The sequence below is a fragment of the Wyeomyia smithii genome, chromosome 2, assembly GCF_029784165.1.
Source record: "Wyeomyia smithii strain HCP4-BCI-WySm-NY-G18 chromosome 2, ASM2978416v1, whole genome shotgun sequence".
Taxonomy (NCBI): domain Eukaryota; kingdom Metazoa; phylum Arthropoda; class Insecta; order Diptera; family Culicidae; genus Wyeomyia; species Wyeomyia smithii.
Genome location: NC_073695.1, coordinates 246,437,747 through 246,451,070, shown reverse-complemented (window position 1 = coordinate 246,451,070; position 13,324 = coordinate 246,437,747). Strand labels below are relative to the sequence as shown.

The 13,324-nt window shown below is 34.3% G+C and overlaps 1 long non-coding RNA gene across 1 annotated transcript; it reads left to right on the top strand.

Moving 5' to 3' along the window:
• The first annotated feature begins 4,450 nt into the window (after positions 1-4,450).
• Positions 4,451-5,718, top strand: LOC129723653 (uncharacterized). The gene is made up of 3 exons (XR_008727786.1): positions 4,451-4,946; positions 5,006-5,108; positions 5,196-5,718. It is a non-coding gene; the product is annotated as an uncharacterized LOC129723653 (long non-coding RNA).
• Positions 5,719-13,324: the final 7,606 nt, after the last annotated feature.

The following is a 13,324-nucleotide window of genomic DNA, read 5'->3' as shown; positions in this document are numbered from 1 at the left end:
TTCATTTTTGTGCAGTCTGTATTGAAACTGTCTGCATAAAAGCAAAACTTCAGAACTACATTCCGATTCGAATCTCGAATTTTGGTTTGTTATTATTAATCATTACTTCGCGGTCAACTGTTTGGTGTACAGGTCAATTGCGAGGCTAGTACTACGATCGTAAGGGACCTGGGCGTAGTCTTAGACTCCAAACTTACATACATAGAACATTATAACACAATAATCAACAATGCAAATAGTATGCTGGGCTTTATAAAACGCTTCGGCCATAAATTTCAAGACCCATATACAATCAAACTATTATATATTACCAGTGGTGGGCACCGCTAATCGAAAATTTAGCGACGCTAATCGCTAAGTCGCTAACCGGAAAATTTAGCTCGATAATCGCTAATCGCTAAACGCTAAACTCACATTAGCGGAACTTTCGCTAATCGCTAACTTTTTAATATGTTAATAGTCATATCGCTATATTTATTGCTCGTGTTTTGTAAGATTTGGACCACACTGATCTTTTTGGGTTAAACAAACGAAAACCATTACTTTTTAAAGCTATTTACAGTAAGAGGTTGACGAAACGGTATTCATATTTGATTTTGTACAAACAAGAATAACAAAAGTTACTTAGCTTGCATTAAAAATAGATACTCTTAGGAATGTTTTCATAAAAATTCAATTATTATCTGAATCGAAAAAGTAGAACCAAAGTTGTTATAATTTCAAGCGCATTGCAATTTACCAAAGTTCTTGTTGTGCCGAAAATTCAATCTAGATTTTGTGCTTGTTCTTCAAAATGCTCCTGTGGCTTGTACGATAACTGAAACTCCATTCTAGGGTAAAAAACTGACAAAAGTAACTTTCGCAGTAAAGTATGTTCATCTTTCGAAGCAATTTTCGTACGCCATCAGCAATTCACAGTTTTTCTAAATATTTCTATTGTCGCTTCTCTACAAAATTTAACGAATTAGCGATTAGCGTTTCGAAGGCCAAAATTTTAGCGACGCTAACAGTTTCGCTAACTAACTCAAAAACTAGCGAAATCGCTAAATCGCTAACTGAATTTTAGCGTCGCTAATTAGCGAATTAGCGGAATGGTGCCCACCACTGTATTTTACATACGTCCGGCCAATTCTGGAATACTGTAGCATTGTATGGAATCCCTATATTGTTACACATAGAGAGCGCATTGCAGCTGTCCAAAAACAATTACAGTCATACCTAAATATAAGGCAACTTTATTTTTATTTTCGTTACGTTATATCGAGTTACGTTATATCGAAGCAAAAAAAAAATTTTTTTAATTTATGCAAGAATGTTAATGGTTGCTCAAATATGCGCAAAAACCTATTTTCCATCACCTATCAGTATTTTTAAACCTTTCTTATGCCCATTTAGAAATATTTTCAGAAGCAAATTTTTTTTTAATTGATGCAAGACTGTGAATTGTTACTGAAGGATGCGTGAAAACCTATTTTCCATCACCTATTAGTATTTTTAAACCTTTTTAGGCCCATTTAGGACAATTTTCGCATTAGTTTCATTAATTTTAAAACTTACTACAAACATTTTTCTGAAGCAATTTATACCTTGAAAACAGTTGATGTATCATTTATTTTCAATTTCAATACATTTTCAAAGTTTCGTTATATCGAGGTAAAATTTAGGTATGACTGTACGCGCTTCGTAAGCTGAATTGAACAGCATTTCCCTTACCATCATATGAAGCACGCTGCATGCTTATAGACATACAAGCAATTAAAGAACACCGCGAACTTTCAATGCTCTACTTTATTAATGACATTATTTCTCAACGCGTGCAATCCTCTAAATTATTATTGCAACTAAATTTTTATGCACCCAGTCGTCAATTAAGAAATCGTAAAATATTTTCGGAAAACTCTCACAGAACAAGCTACTCAAAATATGGCCCAATTAATCGTAATTATGTGTCCACAGTCCAAATAAGCACTGACGAAGGCACTAAGTAAGTGTTGAAATACGTATATGCAAGTGATAAGTGAAAAGTGATAGAATTAAATATTGAAAGTGGATGAAAAATGTAATGTGTAGTAAGAAAAGTTATTTATCACTGCTACGTAGATATTATTTTCATATTAAAGACATAGAAACTGCTAAATATGAAAATTTCAGCGTTATTGTGCAGGAAAATAATTTTTTCCAACTTTTCAATCAAAATACCCCAATGCAATGCTTCAAAAATGGAAAAAGCATGTCTGGTAATCTTATTTCTTTTCTTTATCTTCTTCTTCTCTTCTATACCGATAAAAATGCAGTCCGGTCTGTCTGTCTGTTTGATCCATATAGGCTCGAAAACTACCGACCAATCAAGCAAATACAACCAAATTTGAAATGTGAATTTTCAGGGGTAACAATTATGTCCGTTATGGTTCGATACCCCTACCTCTTCTGGAAGGAGGGGGGGGGTCCGCACAAATGAAACACAAATTTCTGCACATTAAAAAACTAACAAAGCAAATGGAACCAAATTTGGCATGTGGATGTTTCTAGGGGTAACCAATATGTCCAAATTGGTTCAACACCCCTCTCTCTTCTGGAAGGGAGGGGTTCCATAAAAATAAATACAAATTTCTACACATCTCGAAAACTTACCAAGTAAATGGGACCAAATTTGGCAGGTGGATGTTTTTAGGAATAACAAATTTGTTTATAATGGTTTGACACCCCTTCCTCTTCTGTAACGGGGGGGGGGGTCCATGCAAATGAAACACAAATTTCGCAAAGCTCGAGCACCAATCAACCAAATGCAACCAATTTTGGCAGGTGAATGTTTTAAGGGATGGCAAATATGTTTATAATGCTTCGATACCCCTCCATCTTTTGAAAGGGAGGAGTTCCATACAAATGAAACACAAATATCTGCACATCTCGAGAAATAATCAAGTAAATGGAACCAAATTTGATATGTTGAGGTTTTTCCCACTTCTGGACGGGAGGGCTCTTATACAAATCAAACACAACTAAACAGTAATTTCAACCAGGTTTTCCGAAAAACAGCATAAAATGGTCGGGTCTATGTACAGGAGCTAGAAATCGGCTCCACACGATATTTGTGAATTTAAGATGAAAACCATACCATTTTGAATACCACCCCCTAATACCACCCAATATAAGTGTCTTTAACCAGCATGACGCTCAGAGGCCAGAAATTGTCTCCAAATACCATTTTGAAATCCAAGATGGCGACTTCCGGTTTCTGGAAAACAGCCGAAAATTACCAAATACCACCCAATACGAGTGTGTCGTTAACTAGCATGACGCTCAGAGGCCAGATATTCACCCTTATTCTTGTTTACGGCCGTATCGCTTTCGTACGAAAGCAGCAGCGGCGTACGAATGCGGTACGAACACATACGAATCCGATTCGTTCTAACCAATTCGAGCTTTCGAACATCGTTGCTTTCGTACGAACGTGCCATTCTTGTTTACGTACGTATGCGTATCCGTATTCTTTTTGCTCTCGTTCGCAAACGTCAGTCAAAAGTTGCGAATCGCTGTACGAATCGCCGGCGCCGGTAGTTTTTTCTCGTTTTTCTGCTGTTTTGTGCAAGTTTTATTTTTTGAAAAATCGTATAAGCCGAAGAAAATTTGTTTTGTGAAGTGTGTGCAACATTTGCGGTAATCGATTTCTAAAAATTTTCCAGTTTTGGGAACGGAATACCGCCAGTCGAAAGTTGCGGATGGCTGTACGAATCGCCGTCGCCACGGGTTTGTCTCGTTTTGTGTTTTTGAAAAATCATTTGGCTGAAGAAAATTTCTAGCTATGCGAAATGTGTGCAACATTTTCAAGAAAAACATATGTGACATGGATTTTTAAAACAGTTTCCAGTTTTGCAAACGGAGCAGCAACGTTAGTCAAAAATTGTGGATCGCTATACGAATCTTTTTACAAATCGCCGGCGCCGGTAGGTTTTTCTCTATTTTTTTTTTGCTGTTTTGTGTTAGTTAACTGGAAAAATCGAATGAGCCGAAGAAAATTTATTTAGTGGATTGCTTAATAAATAAACGTTATCGATTTTCTAAAATTCATTTTGGTAACGGAACGGAACATCAAAGTCAGTCGAAAGTTGCGAATCGCTGCGAGAATCGCCAGCGCCGGTAGTTTTTCCTCGTTGTTTCGCTGCTTGGTGTTGGTTCTTTGAAAAAAATTGAATAAGTTGAAGAAAATTTGTTGTTTCGTGAAGTGTGTGCAACATCCAGAAAAACATCCAGGATTTGTGACAATCGATTTTTAAAATCTTCAGTTTCAGAAACGGAACACCGTTAGTCGAAAGTTGCGGAAACGAATGTACGAATCGCCGTCGTCGCGGGTTTGTTTCTCGTTTTCCTGCTGTTTTGTGTAAGGTTTTTTTTTTGAAAAATGGCCGAAGAAAATGTCTAGTTTAGCGAAGTTTGTGTAACATTTTCAAGAAAAACATTTGTGACAATGGATTTTTTAAAATCTAAATGAATCGCTATACGTATCTCTCTACAAATCGACGGCGCCGGTACTTTTTTCTTGTTTTTTGCAAGTTGCAAATGTTTGTACAAATCGCTGTCGCCGCGGGATGCTTTGGTTGTTTTGTGTGAAAAAATCGAATAAGTTGGACATTATTGTTCTAGTGAAATGTTCAGTGCTAAGAAACCATGCGGTAATTAATTTAAAAAATGTTGGAAATTGAGCACAGCCGATAGAAATTTATTGAGGTTTGCCGTTAGTTCTGGGAGAATGGCGATAAAAAATTTATAAGTCGCTACCATAAATGTACTAATTATAAATAATCTGCCGAAAATTTGGATCGTCGGGAACAGCAAAAAGTCAACCACCAAGTAGATTCTGATTGGCGCAGATAGTTGACTGGGTAACATGATATAGGATAATCAATTTAACATTACTTAAGTGATATAGATGCCGATGTGTATACTAGGTAATTAGTTCGATTAAAAGTGTTGGAAACTAATAATGTTTAATTTTATTGATATGCAGGAATAATCGATCAGGAGCTACTGGAAATTACTTAAAGTCAAATCGAATCACGATTCTCCTTCCGACAAATATTTATACTTGCTATGAGAGATAACTTTGCTGGGTAAGCTATTTTTAACGGTTTTAAATTAAGGTTTTTTTTTGTTTATTACATTATTAGCATAACTGTTTCATGTTCTTGTTTTCGTAGGAGACTAAGAATACAACAAAGGAACCAATTCCCTCGGATGCTTCACAAAACCGCGTGCTACAATTCAGAGAGCTGGTTCCGTTTAGTGTTGATCAAAATACAAATGCCGTATAATTTAATTTAATTTTATCAATAATAATAATGAATTAATTTTAATTATTTTCATAATCGATTGTTATATATCTAGTTATGGTTCTGACGTGAAGCACTTTGGTTTATCTTCCGGGAGCGTAAATTATTTAATAAAGGTGATTGACATTAGAACGCAATCGCAAGTTCGAGTTTTTTCCCAGCAATAATTTTTTTTAACAACAAGTTTAACGAAAGTATTCATATTTGTGATCGAAAAACTAGAAAAAAAGCCTATTTAAATCTAAAAAGATAAAAAATCAATCAACTGGTTCCAGAGGCGTCGCGTGGTTGATTTCGTCACATGTGCACCGAACATTTAAGTTCTTTTTCCTTAAATGAAAGAAGCAAATCAAACCTAAGTGATTGATGCTTTGAATTAAAGGGTGTCGCTAGTATGCTTACTTGTTTTTATAGGTTATTATATTTCGATAATTGCATATGCTCGGATATTAGGGAATAGTGTACCTGTGCAGTGCACAGGTGGACTCGACGCCATTAATTGGTTAAAAAATTATGGATGTTTGAAAATAAAATACTGCCAATAAAGCCGTTTTTATTGGGCACCCTATTATTAGGTTTAATTAAATATTCACGATGTCAGCATTGCAAATTGTTTCTCTCAAAAAGCCCTAGAAGTCGTTCAAAGATATTTTTAATGTAACAATTTAAATAAAAGCAGTAAGAGCGAAAAATTAGTTTTTTGAATTTAAATCAGTTATTTTCAAAGATAGAGGAACCCTTTCTTTTAAGTTGTTAATAAATCAAGCAGCTATAAAATCGTAGAACAACTTGTTCTACTAACCATAAAGATAAAAAAGCTAGATAGGATATCCGTTCTATTATCGACAGGTTTTATCTATTAGCGTCAGGGGGGGGTAAATGATGTCCTAGAGCGTCAGTTTCTTGCATGATGGCTCATCAAAATGCAGAACGTCTTTCTGCAAAAGGTAAGTTCTCTATGACTTCATTAACCCCCCGGACGATAATTGGACAAACCTGACGACAATAGAGCCGATACCCTACTTATTATTATTTTTGATCATTTTTCAATAAGCGCTTTATCATAAGTACCGTGGAATGGGGTGAAATTGATCAGTGGGGTGTAATTGATCACCTGAAAATTCGGAATAAAAATTCTAATCACACGATACTAATCTTACAACACTAGGCAATGTTTACGTGTCATAAAATGTAACTTTTGAAAAATCCACATACCTGTCAAAGTTAACTCTTGCATGCCCAGTGCAGTTTCACAAATTTTCGAAAAATTCTTCTAACTCAGTCAAAACTCAATCAAATTTAATCAAACAAGTTTCCAAATATCAAAAATAGTATTGAATTTACTTAAAGTAATCTAAATTAAGGGTTAATTACGTTAAATTTGGAGAAGTGAGTAAAGTTTGATAAAAGTTCAAAATATATTTTTCAACAATGATTATTTCATACCATCAAAGTAATATCACAGATAACAGACATCCAAGCTAGAACAAAAAACTCCAGAAAGCGTGTGTAAGATTTCAAATTCTTACTCGTTTGGAATGCTAACGACATCTTCCTGCAACTTGCGACTTTAACCACTTTAGTGATGGCAGCGCTGGTTTACGGTCAAAGCTGCCAGACGCATGAAAATTCTTACAGATTATACAGTCGCTGTTTATGCAACGATATAACATAGATTTTGTGATGTTTATGTATTTATTTTTTCAAACCAACACTAAAACAAACAAATTTATCGCAAATATACAGAGGGATTGAATAAATAAGTCGATAATGTACACATTACGACTGCTCAAAATTTCTACATTTAAAAACGGCAACCATTCTCATTGCGATAATATCGATAAAAGCTGTAAAACTATCGATTTTATCGAATCATTGACCACTGAGTGTTCTTAGCGCCACCATACTGCGTATTGCGACATGCTAAAAAACCGTTGCGTCTTTTTACGAATGAAGCAAAGTTAGCTTGGATATCTGTTATCTGTGGTAATATGGATGAATTCGCAGAAAATTATAAAGATTTTCATTTCAGAGCTAGTTTTTGAACTTTTGCAACAAACCAAATTGAAATCGATCTAACGGTGATCAAATGAGCGCAAGTTTAGCAAACTGCAGCTTAGGAACCACAATGAATAATTTTTAACCTGAAATATCGTTATTTTCGTTTCCAAACTAACTGTGGTTGATATTTTCCAGTTCAGGAATCATCATATATCATGAACATATAGAAAAAAAGCACATTTCCAATAGAATGTATGGATTTTGCGGGTGATCAATTTCACCCCGATTTATCTCATAGTACCTCATAGAATTCTCGAATTTATTTCATGAAGTAGACGATGGATATTTCACCAATAGCCATAGAGGATTTCGGGAGCACATAACAGTACTTGTTTTAAATATATACTACTAGCTGACCCGGCAAACTTCGTCTCGCCCTTTTTTGTGTTCAATTTAATGGTGCTTATTACGGGAGTCACTTCACGGTGAAACCAGAGTGAAGTGAACAAAATCCTATTACGGGACTCACGTAAGTGCGAAAAACGTCGCAAAGTGACATCTGCCGCGGAATCCGGGTTATTATGAGTGTCATAGCACCAATAATTCTAAACATTTCAAAGCCATTGATTCCTTGCGATTTGTTTATGGGGCCGCAAATAGGAGGGGAGGGGGTGTGTGCAATTTTCTTACGTTATCTTACAAGGGAGGGAGGGGGGTAAATTGATTATCTTACGTAAGAAAAATATTGTTAATGCTGCTGTTCAAATAACCATATTCATGAAGGTGTGGACAGTGAAATTCCTAAAAAGGACTATTAACTCGAATAAGGACCGAAGGGGAAACGAAGTATTGTACTTGCTTCAGGATGATAAAACTAAAGTTCAAATCTAAATCTGCTGGCAGTAATATCTTACTAGGGGGGAGGGGAGTATCAAAAAATCTTACAATGTCTTACGAGGGAGGGAGGGGGGTTGAGAAAGTGAAAAAATATGCTTACGTAATTATTGAACGGCCCCTATAGTCCTCTCACAATAGATCTACGATTCTGGTCGCAGTGAGGGAGTCCATACAGGAAATAATAATAGTCTGCAGATGCACGACGAATCAGCCATAGGATATGATCAAAGTCGAACGACAAATCGTTTGAATTGGTTGGTTTCATCGGAATGACAACGTCCTAGACTTTTGGCTTTTGTACATCACCTTTATTTTGATTAGGGTAAGGAACGGCTTAAGCAGTAGCGCCTATTTTAATCAGTCGAAGAAAACTGGCCTCAAACTCCTGCATTTTGATCAATATCGACAGTTTCAATGATGGAAACGAAAACTTTGATTGTCTAGCTGCCTTACGAATATAAGTAATACCGTTAATCACAAAGAAATCTGTGAACGATTGCAATTGAAACAAATCAACCTATATTGCAGCCATTCAGGAGCCACTTCAGGTGCTGAAAAAAAACACCTGCAAAACAGATGGAAACTGCTTAAAATAGGTTCGGGGTGATTGGAATAGTGACCCTCGATTCGTAACTTTGATTCACGATTGTCAAAGTTTGCTAACTTAGTTTCACAATCTGAAAACAAGTTCTGATAGAGAAAACGATAGCGAACAGATTGATTTACTACTGTTTGAGTTTCACCCAACACATTTCGAGTATTTCGTCTGAATACACAGGCGGTTCCTAAAGCTGCTTAAAATATATTCCCTACCCTATATCCATATTGGTCATTTTCTTTTTTTTTGGTCGTCGGTCATTTTTATCTGTTCTTGCATCAACCTGATTCCGGAAATACCCATATTGCGTGGTATTCAGTTATTTTCGTTGTTTTCCAGAAACTGCGAGTGGTCATCTTCGAATTCAAAATGGTGTTCAGGGTCAATGCTTGGCTTCTATGCATCATCTCAATTACGTAAATATCCATATTGAGAAGTGTTCGTTCATTTTTGGCAGTTTCCCAGTAGTTGCCATCTTACAATTCTAAATGGTGTCTGAGGTCAATTTTTAGCTCCCTGCATCATTCTGTTTCCGGAGATACTCATATTGGATGGAAATCGACCATTTTTGGCTGTTTTCCAGAAACCGGAAGTTGCCATCTTACAATTCAAACTGTGTCTGAGATCGATTTGTGGCTTCAGTGCATCATCACGATTCCGAAAATACCCATATTGGGTGGTATTAGGTCATTTTCCGCTGTTTTCCAGACACCGGAAGTCGCCATCTTAGAATTTAAAATGTCTGAGGTCGATTTGTGGCTTCAGTGCATCATCACGATTCCGAAAATACCCATATTGGGTGGTATTAGGTCATTTTCGCTGTTTTCCAGACACCGGAAGTCTCCATCTTAGAATTCAAAATGTCTGAGGTCGATTTTTGGCTTCAGTTCATCATTACGATTCCGTAAATACCACTGCTCTGGCCAATGAAGACGTCGGCTACGACCAAAAGTTGTAGATCTCTAAATTCTATGCAATTTACAGAATATACAAAATTTCTAACTCTTCAAGTTTCAAAGATCTACGAGTTTTTATAAAATTTGTCTGAATTTCACGTTTTATTGTGATAATTTTATGAGTTCACGCGAAATAATTTCTTACAAATTTTTTCTCGATAGAAATTGAATTATTACGTCGTTTTCTTCCGAGTACAAAAGTTTTTGAAGCACTTAAGTGAAAATATTACACAAAATTTGTTAGCAGGTATTAGCAAACCATGATTTTTTTTAAAAATTGTCCATCAAAAAATCTTTATTTTTTCAAATAATGATAAATGTGTTTTTGTGATACTTCAGTTTGAATATATTCATAGGTTTCATGTAAAAATACAATTGCTATGTATTTATTACATGGAATACACGGACCAGTATTCTGAAACTCTATCCAACGTATTTGCAGTCTTAAGCAAAGTTTCTCAGTGTAATAAGAACACACGCTAGAGCTTTTCAGTTTTCGACAGTTCAGAAAATTTTATGTAACTTCGCAGAAGAATATATATATATATATATATATATATATATATATATATATATATATATATATATATATATATATATATATATATATATATATATATATATATATATATATATATATATATATATATATATATATATATATATATATATATATATACTAGTTAAACGTTCCCGGCGATGCTCGGGATCAAAGGTTTTAAATTCAAAAATCATTTTTTATAATTCATTACTGCTTTAGCACAACTTACTTAAAAAATATTTCACATCTTATAAGTTCATCATCACTTTAAATACTTCAATATTTTGAGAACAGAACACACATAAACTGGAAGTCGCCATATCGGATTACCAAACGACGTATGGAGTACCACTTTCGGAATTATTGAAATGGTTGGCCAAATACCACTTTAGGTTATTTTTCTGAAGCCGGAAGCCGCCGTTTTGGAAAATGTTGTGTTGAGTCTTCCCAGTTTCGAATATACCTATACTGGGTGATATTCGGGCTATTTGACAATCGTTTACAGTAAACCTTTTTTTTTGGAAATTAACTATTAATTATTTCTCCTCTATAATGAAATCTAAAGAGATGCTTGTGATTTTTTTCAAAACGAAAATGTTTGTTGGTGTCAAAGGAACACGTCTGAGAAGAAGTAAGGGTTTTCTGATAACTAACAATTGTGCTTTAATCCACAAAACTATGTAGAAAATAAAAAACGACTTTCAATGCTTAAGACGCCTCCTAATCTATGTTCAAACCAATGAAATGAAACCTTTTCTCCAGCTGAATGTTCCAAGATCTAGTTTGGGTGAAGTTAAAAAAGTAAATCAAATCCCGTAATGTGTTCCTATTCACAAATCTACGAATACACTAAAGTCGCTTTTTACGCGGGGGATACGTGCCGCGTAAAAAAACCGCGTAAATTCCGGAATCCGCGTAAAAAAAACGCATAAATTCCGGAATCCACGTAAAAAAAACAGCGTAAATTCCGGAATCTGCGTAGAAAAAGCCGCGTAAAAAAAACCCGCGTAAAAAAAACCTTGTATAAAGCGACCTTAGTGTACATCAGAAATGTAAATTTTTTATGCTCGGCTCGCACTGATTCAAAACATGGATTTTTCTGCAAAAAAATATTTGGAACAATTTATTGAAATCACATGTTTTGAATTTTGATTCAGATGCGATTTGAGCTTATGCTTAAAAAGTCAAAGTTTTACATGTATTATATGTTTTTCAAAAAAAAATCAAAGAGAGTATTTTAAGGTGTTTCTTTGCATGCAGAAAATCATCTTCAAAAATGCTTCGAACATATGTAATTTTTTGAGTAATATGTCAACTTTTAGCAATAAGATACGTGTTATTTTTTCTCAAATGTCTCTCCTGAACATTAACAAACATTTTAATGAAAAAAGGATCTCATGTCATCGCTTTGAATTTTGGTTTAGAGGTAAATTTAGCACAAAAAGTCACAATTTTGCATGTTTTACGTAGTTTTGTGAATAATATCTCAAATTTTAGTAATAAGCTATTAAATATTTTTCCTCAAATGTCTTTACTGAACATTAACAAACATTTTAATGAAAAAAGAATCTCATGTCATCGCTTCGATTTCGAATTTTGATTTAGAGGTAAATTCGGTAATTTTGCATGTTTTACGTAGTTTTGTGAATAATATCTCAAGTTTTAGTAATCAGATACTAATTATTTTTCCTCGAATGTCTTTCCTGAACGTAACAAACATTTTAATGAAAAAAGAATCACATGTCATCGCTTTAAATTTCGATTTAGAGGCAAATTCAGCTTGAAAAGTCATATTATTGCATGTTTCACGTAGTTTTGTGAATAATATCTTAAATTGTAGTAATCAGATACTAATTATTTTTCCTCAAATGTCTTTCCTGAACATTAACAAACATTTCAATGAAATAGGAATCACATGTCATCGCTTTGAATTTTGATTTAGAGGCAAATTCAGCATGAAAAGTCATAATTTTGCATGTTTCACGTTGTTTTGTGAATAATATCTCAAATTGTAGTAATCAGATACTAATTATTTTTCTCCAAATGTCTTTCCTGAACATCAGCGAACATTTTCCGGTTAAAAAATCCTTACGTCACCGCTTATTTTTCTGATATAGAACGATTTTAAATGATGATGATTACTGTACAACACAGATACGGAGGGAATAATATCAATAAGATCAAGCGTTACGGAATTCCATTTTTATATAGTAGATATATATATATATATATATATATATATATATATATATATATATATATATATATATATATATATATATATATATATATATATATATATATATATATATATATATATATATATATATATATATATATATATATATATATGTATATATATATGTATATATATGTGATTATTGAGCTAAACTAAGTTCGAAACATACCACAAAAGATCAATACAATGGTTGCAGTGGCTCAAATCCTACGAAAAAAAAGGTCGAAACGCTCAAAACTACATGCACACTAGCGCTGCGTTGCAGCTAAATTTCGCACTATACTGTCCGCCAATTACAAGCCTCTGACCTTCTGAGCAACTTTGCTGAAGACCACAACTCTCTGGGTTTCCGGAATCAAGAGATAGCGTTACATTAATCTGCCCATATCAAGTGATGCTAAACTTTTCGGGGTGTTGCAATATTTAAACTGGATGTTGCAATACGCAGTAAAGCGATTCTAAACTTATGACGGGTAGTGTATATAAGGTACAAGCTAGAGTAATTTTTCTAACCTTACGAAAGCATGCATGCATGTTTAGCTCAAGATGGTTTAGTGCTACCTTCAAAACTCAAACCTTTTTAATATTCATATTTTTGTATACAAAAATCGGCATCAAATAGTTTTGAAAGGCTGCTTACATACTATTACATACGAAAGTTTGTGCCTTTAATTGAAAGTCTTAAGATATTTATTTCATCGTATGGAACTGCCACTTGCGTAAAATTGCGTAATTTGGAGAGGGCTCACGTGAAGGTATCACCAA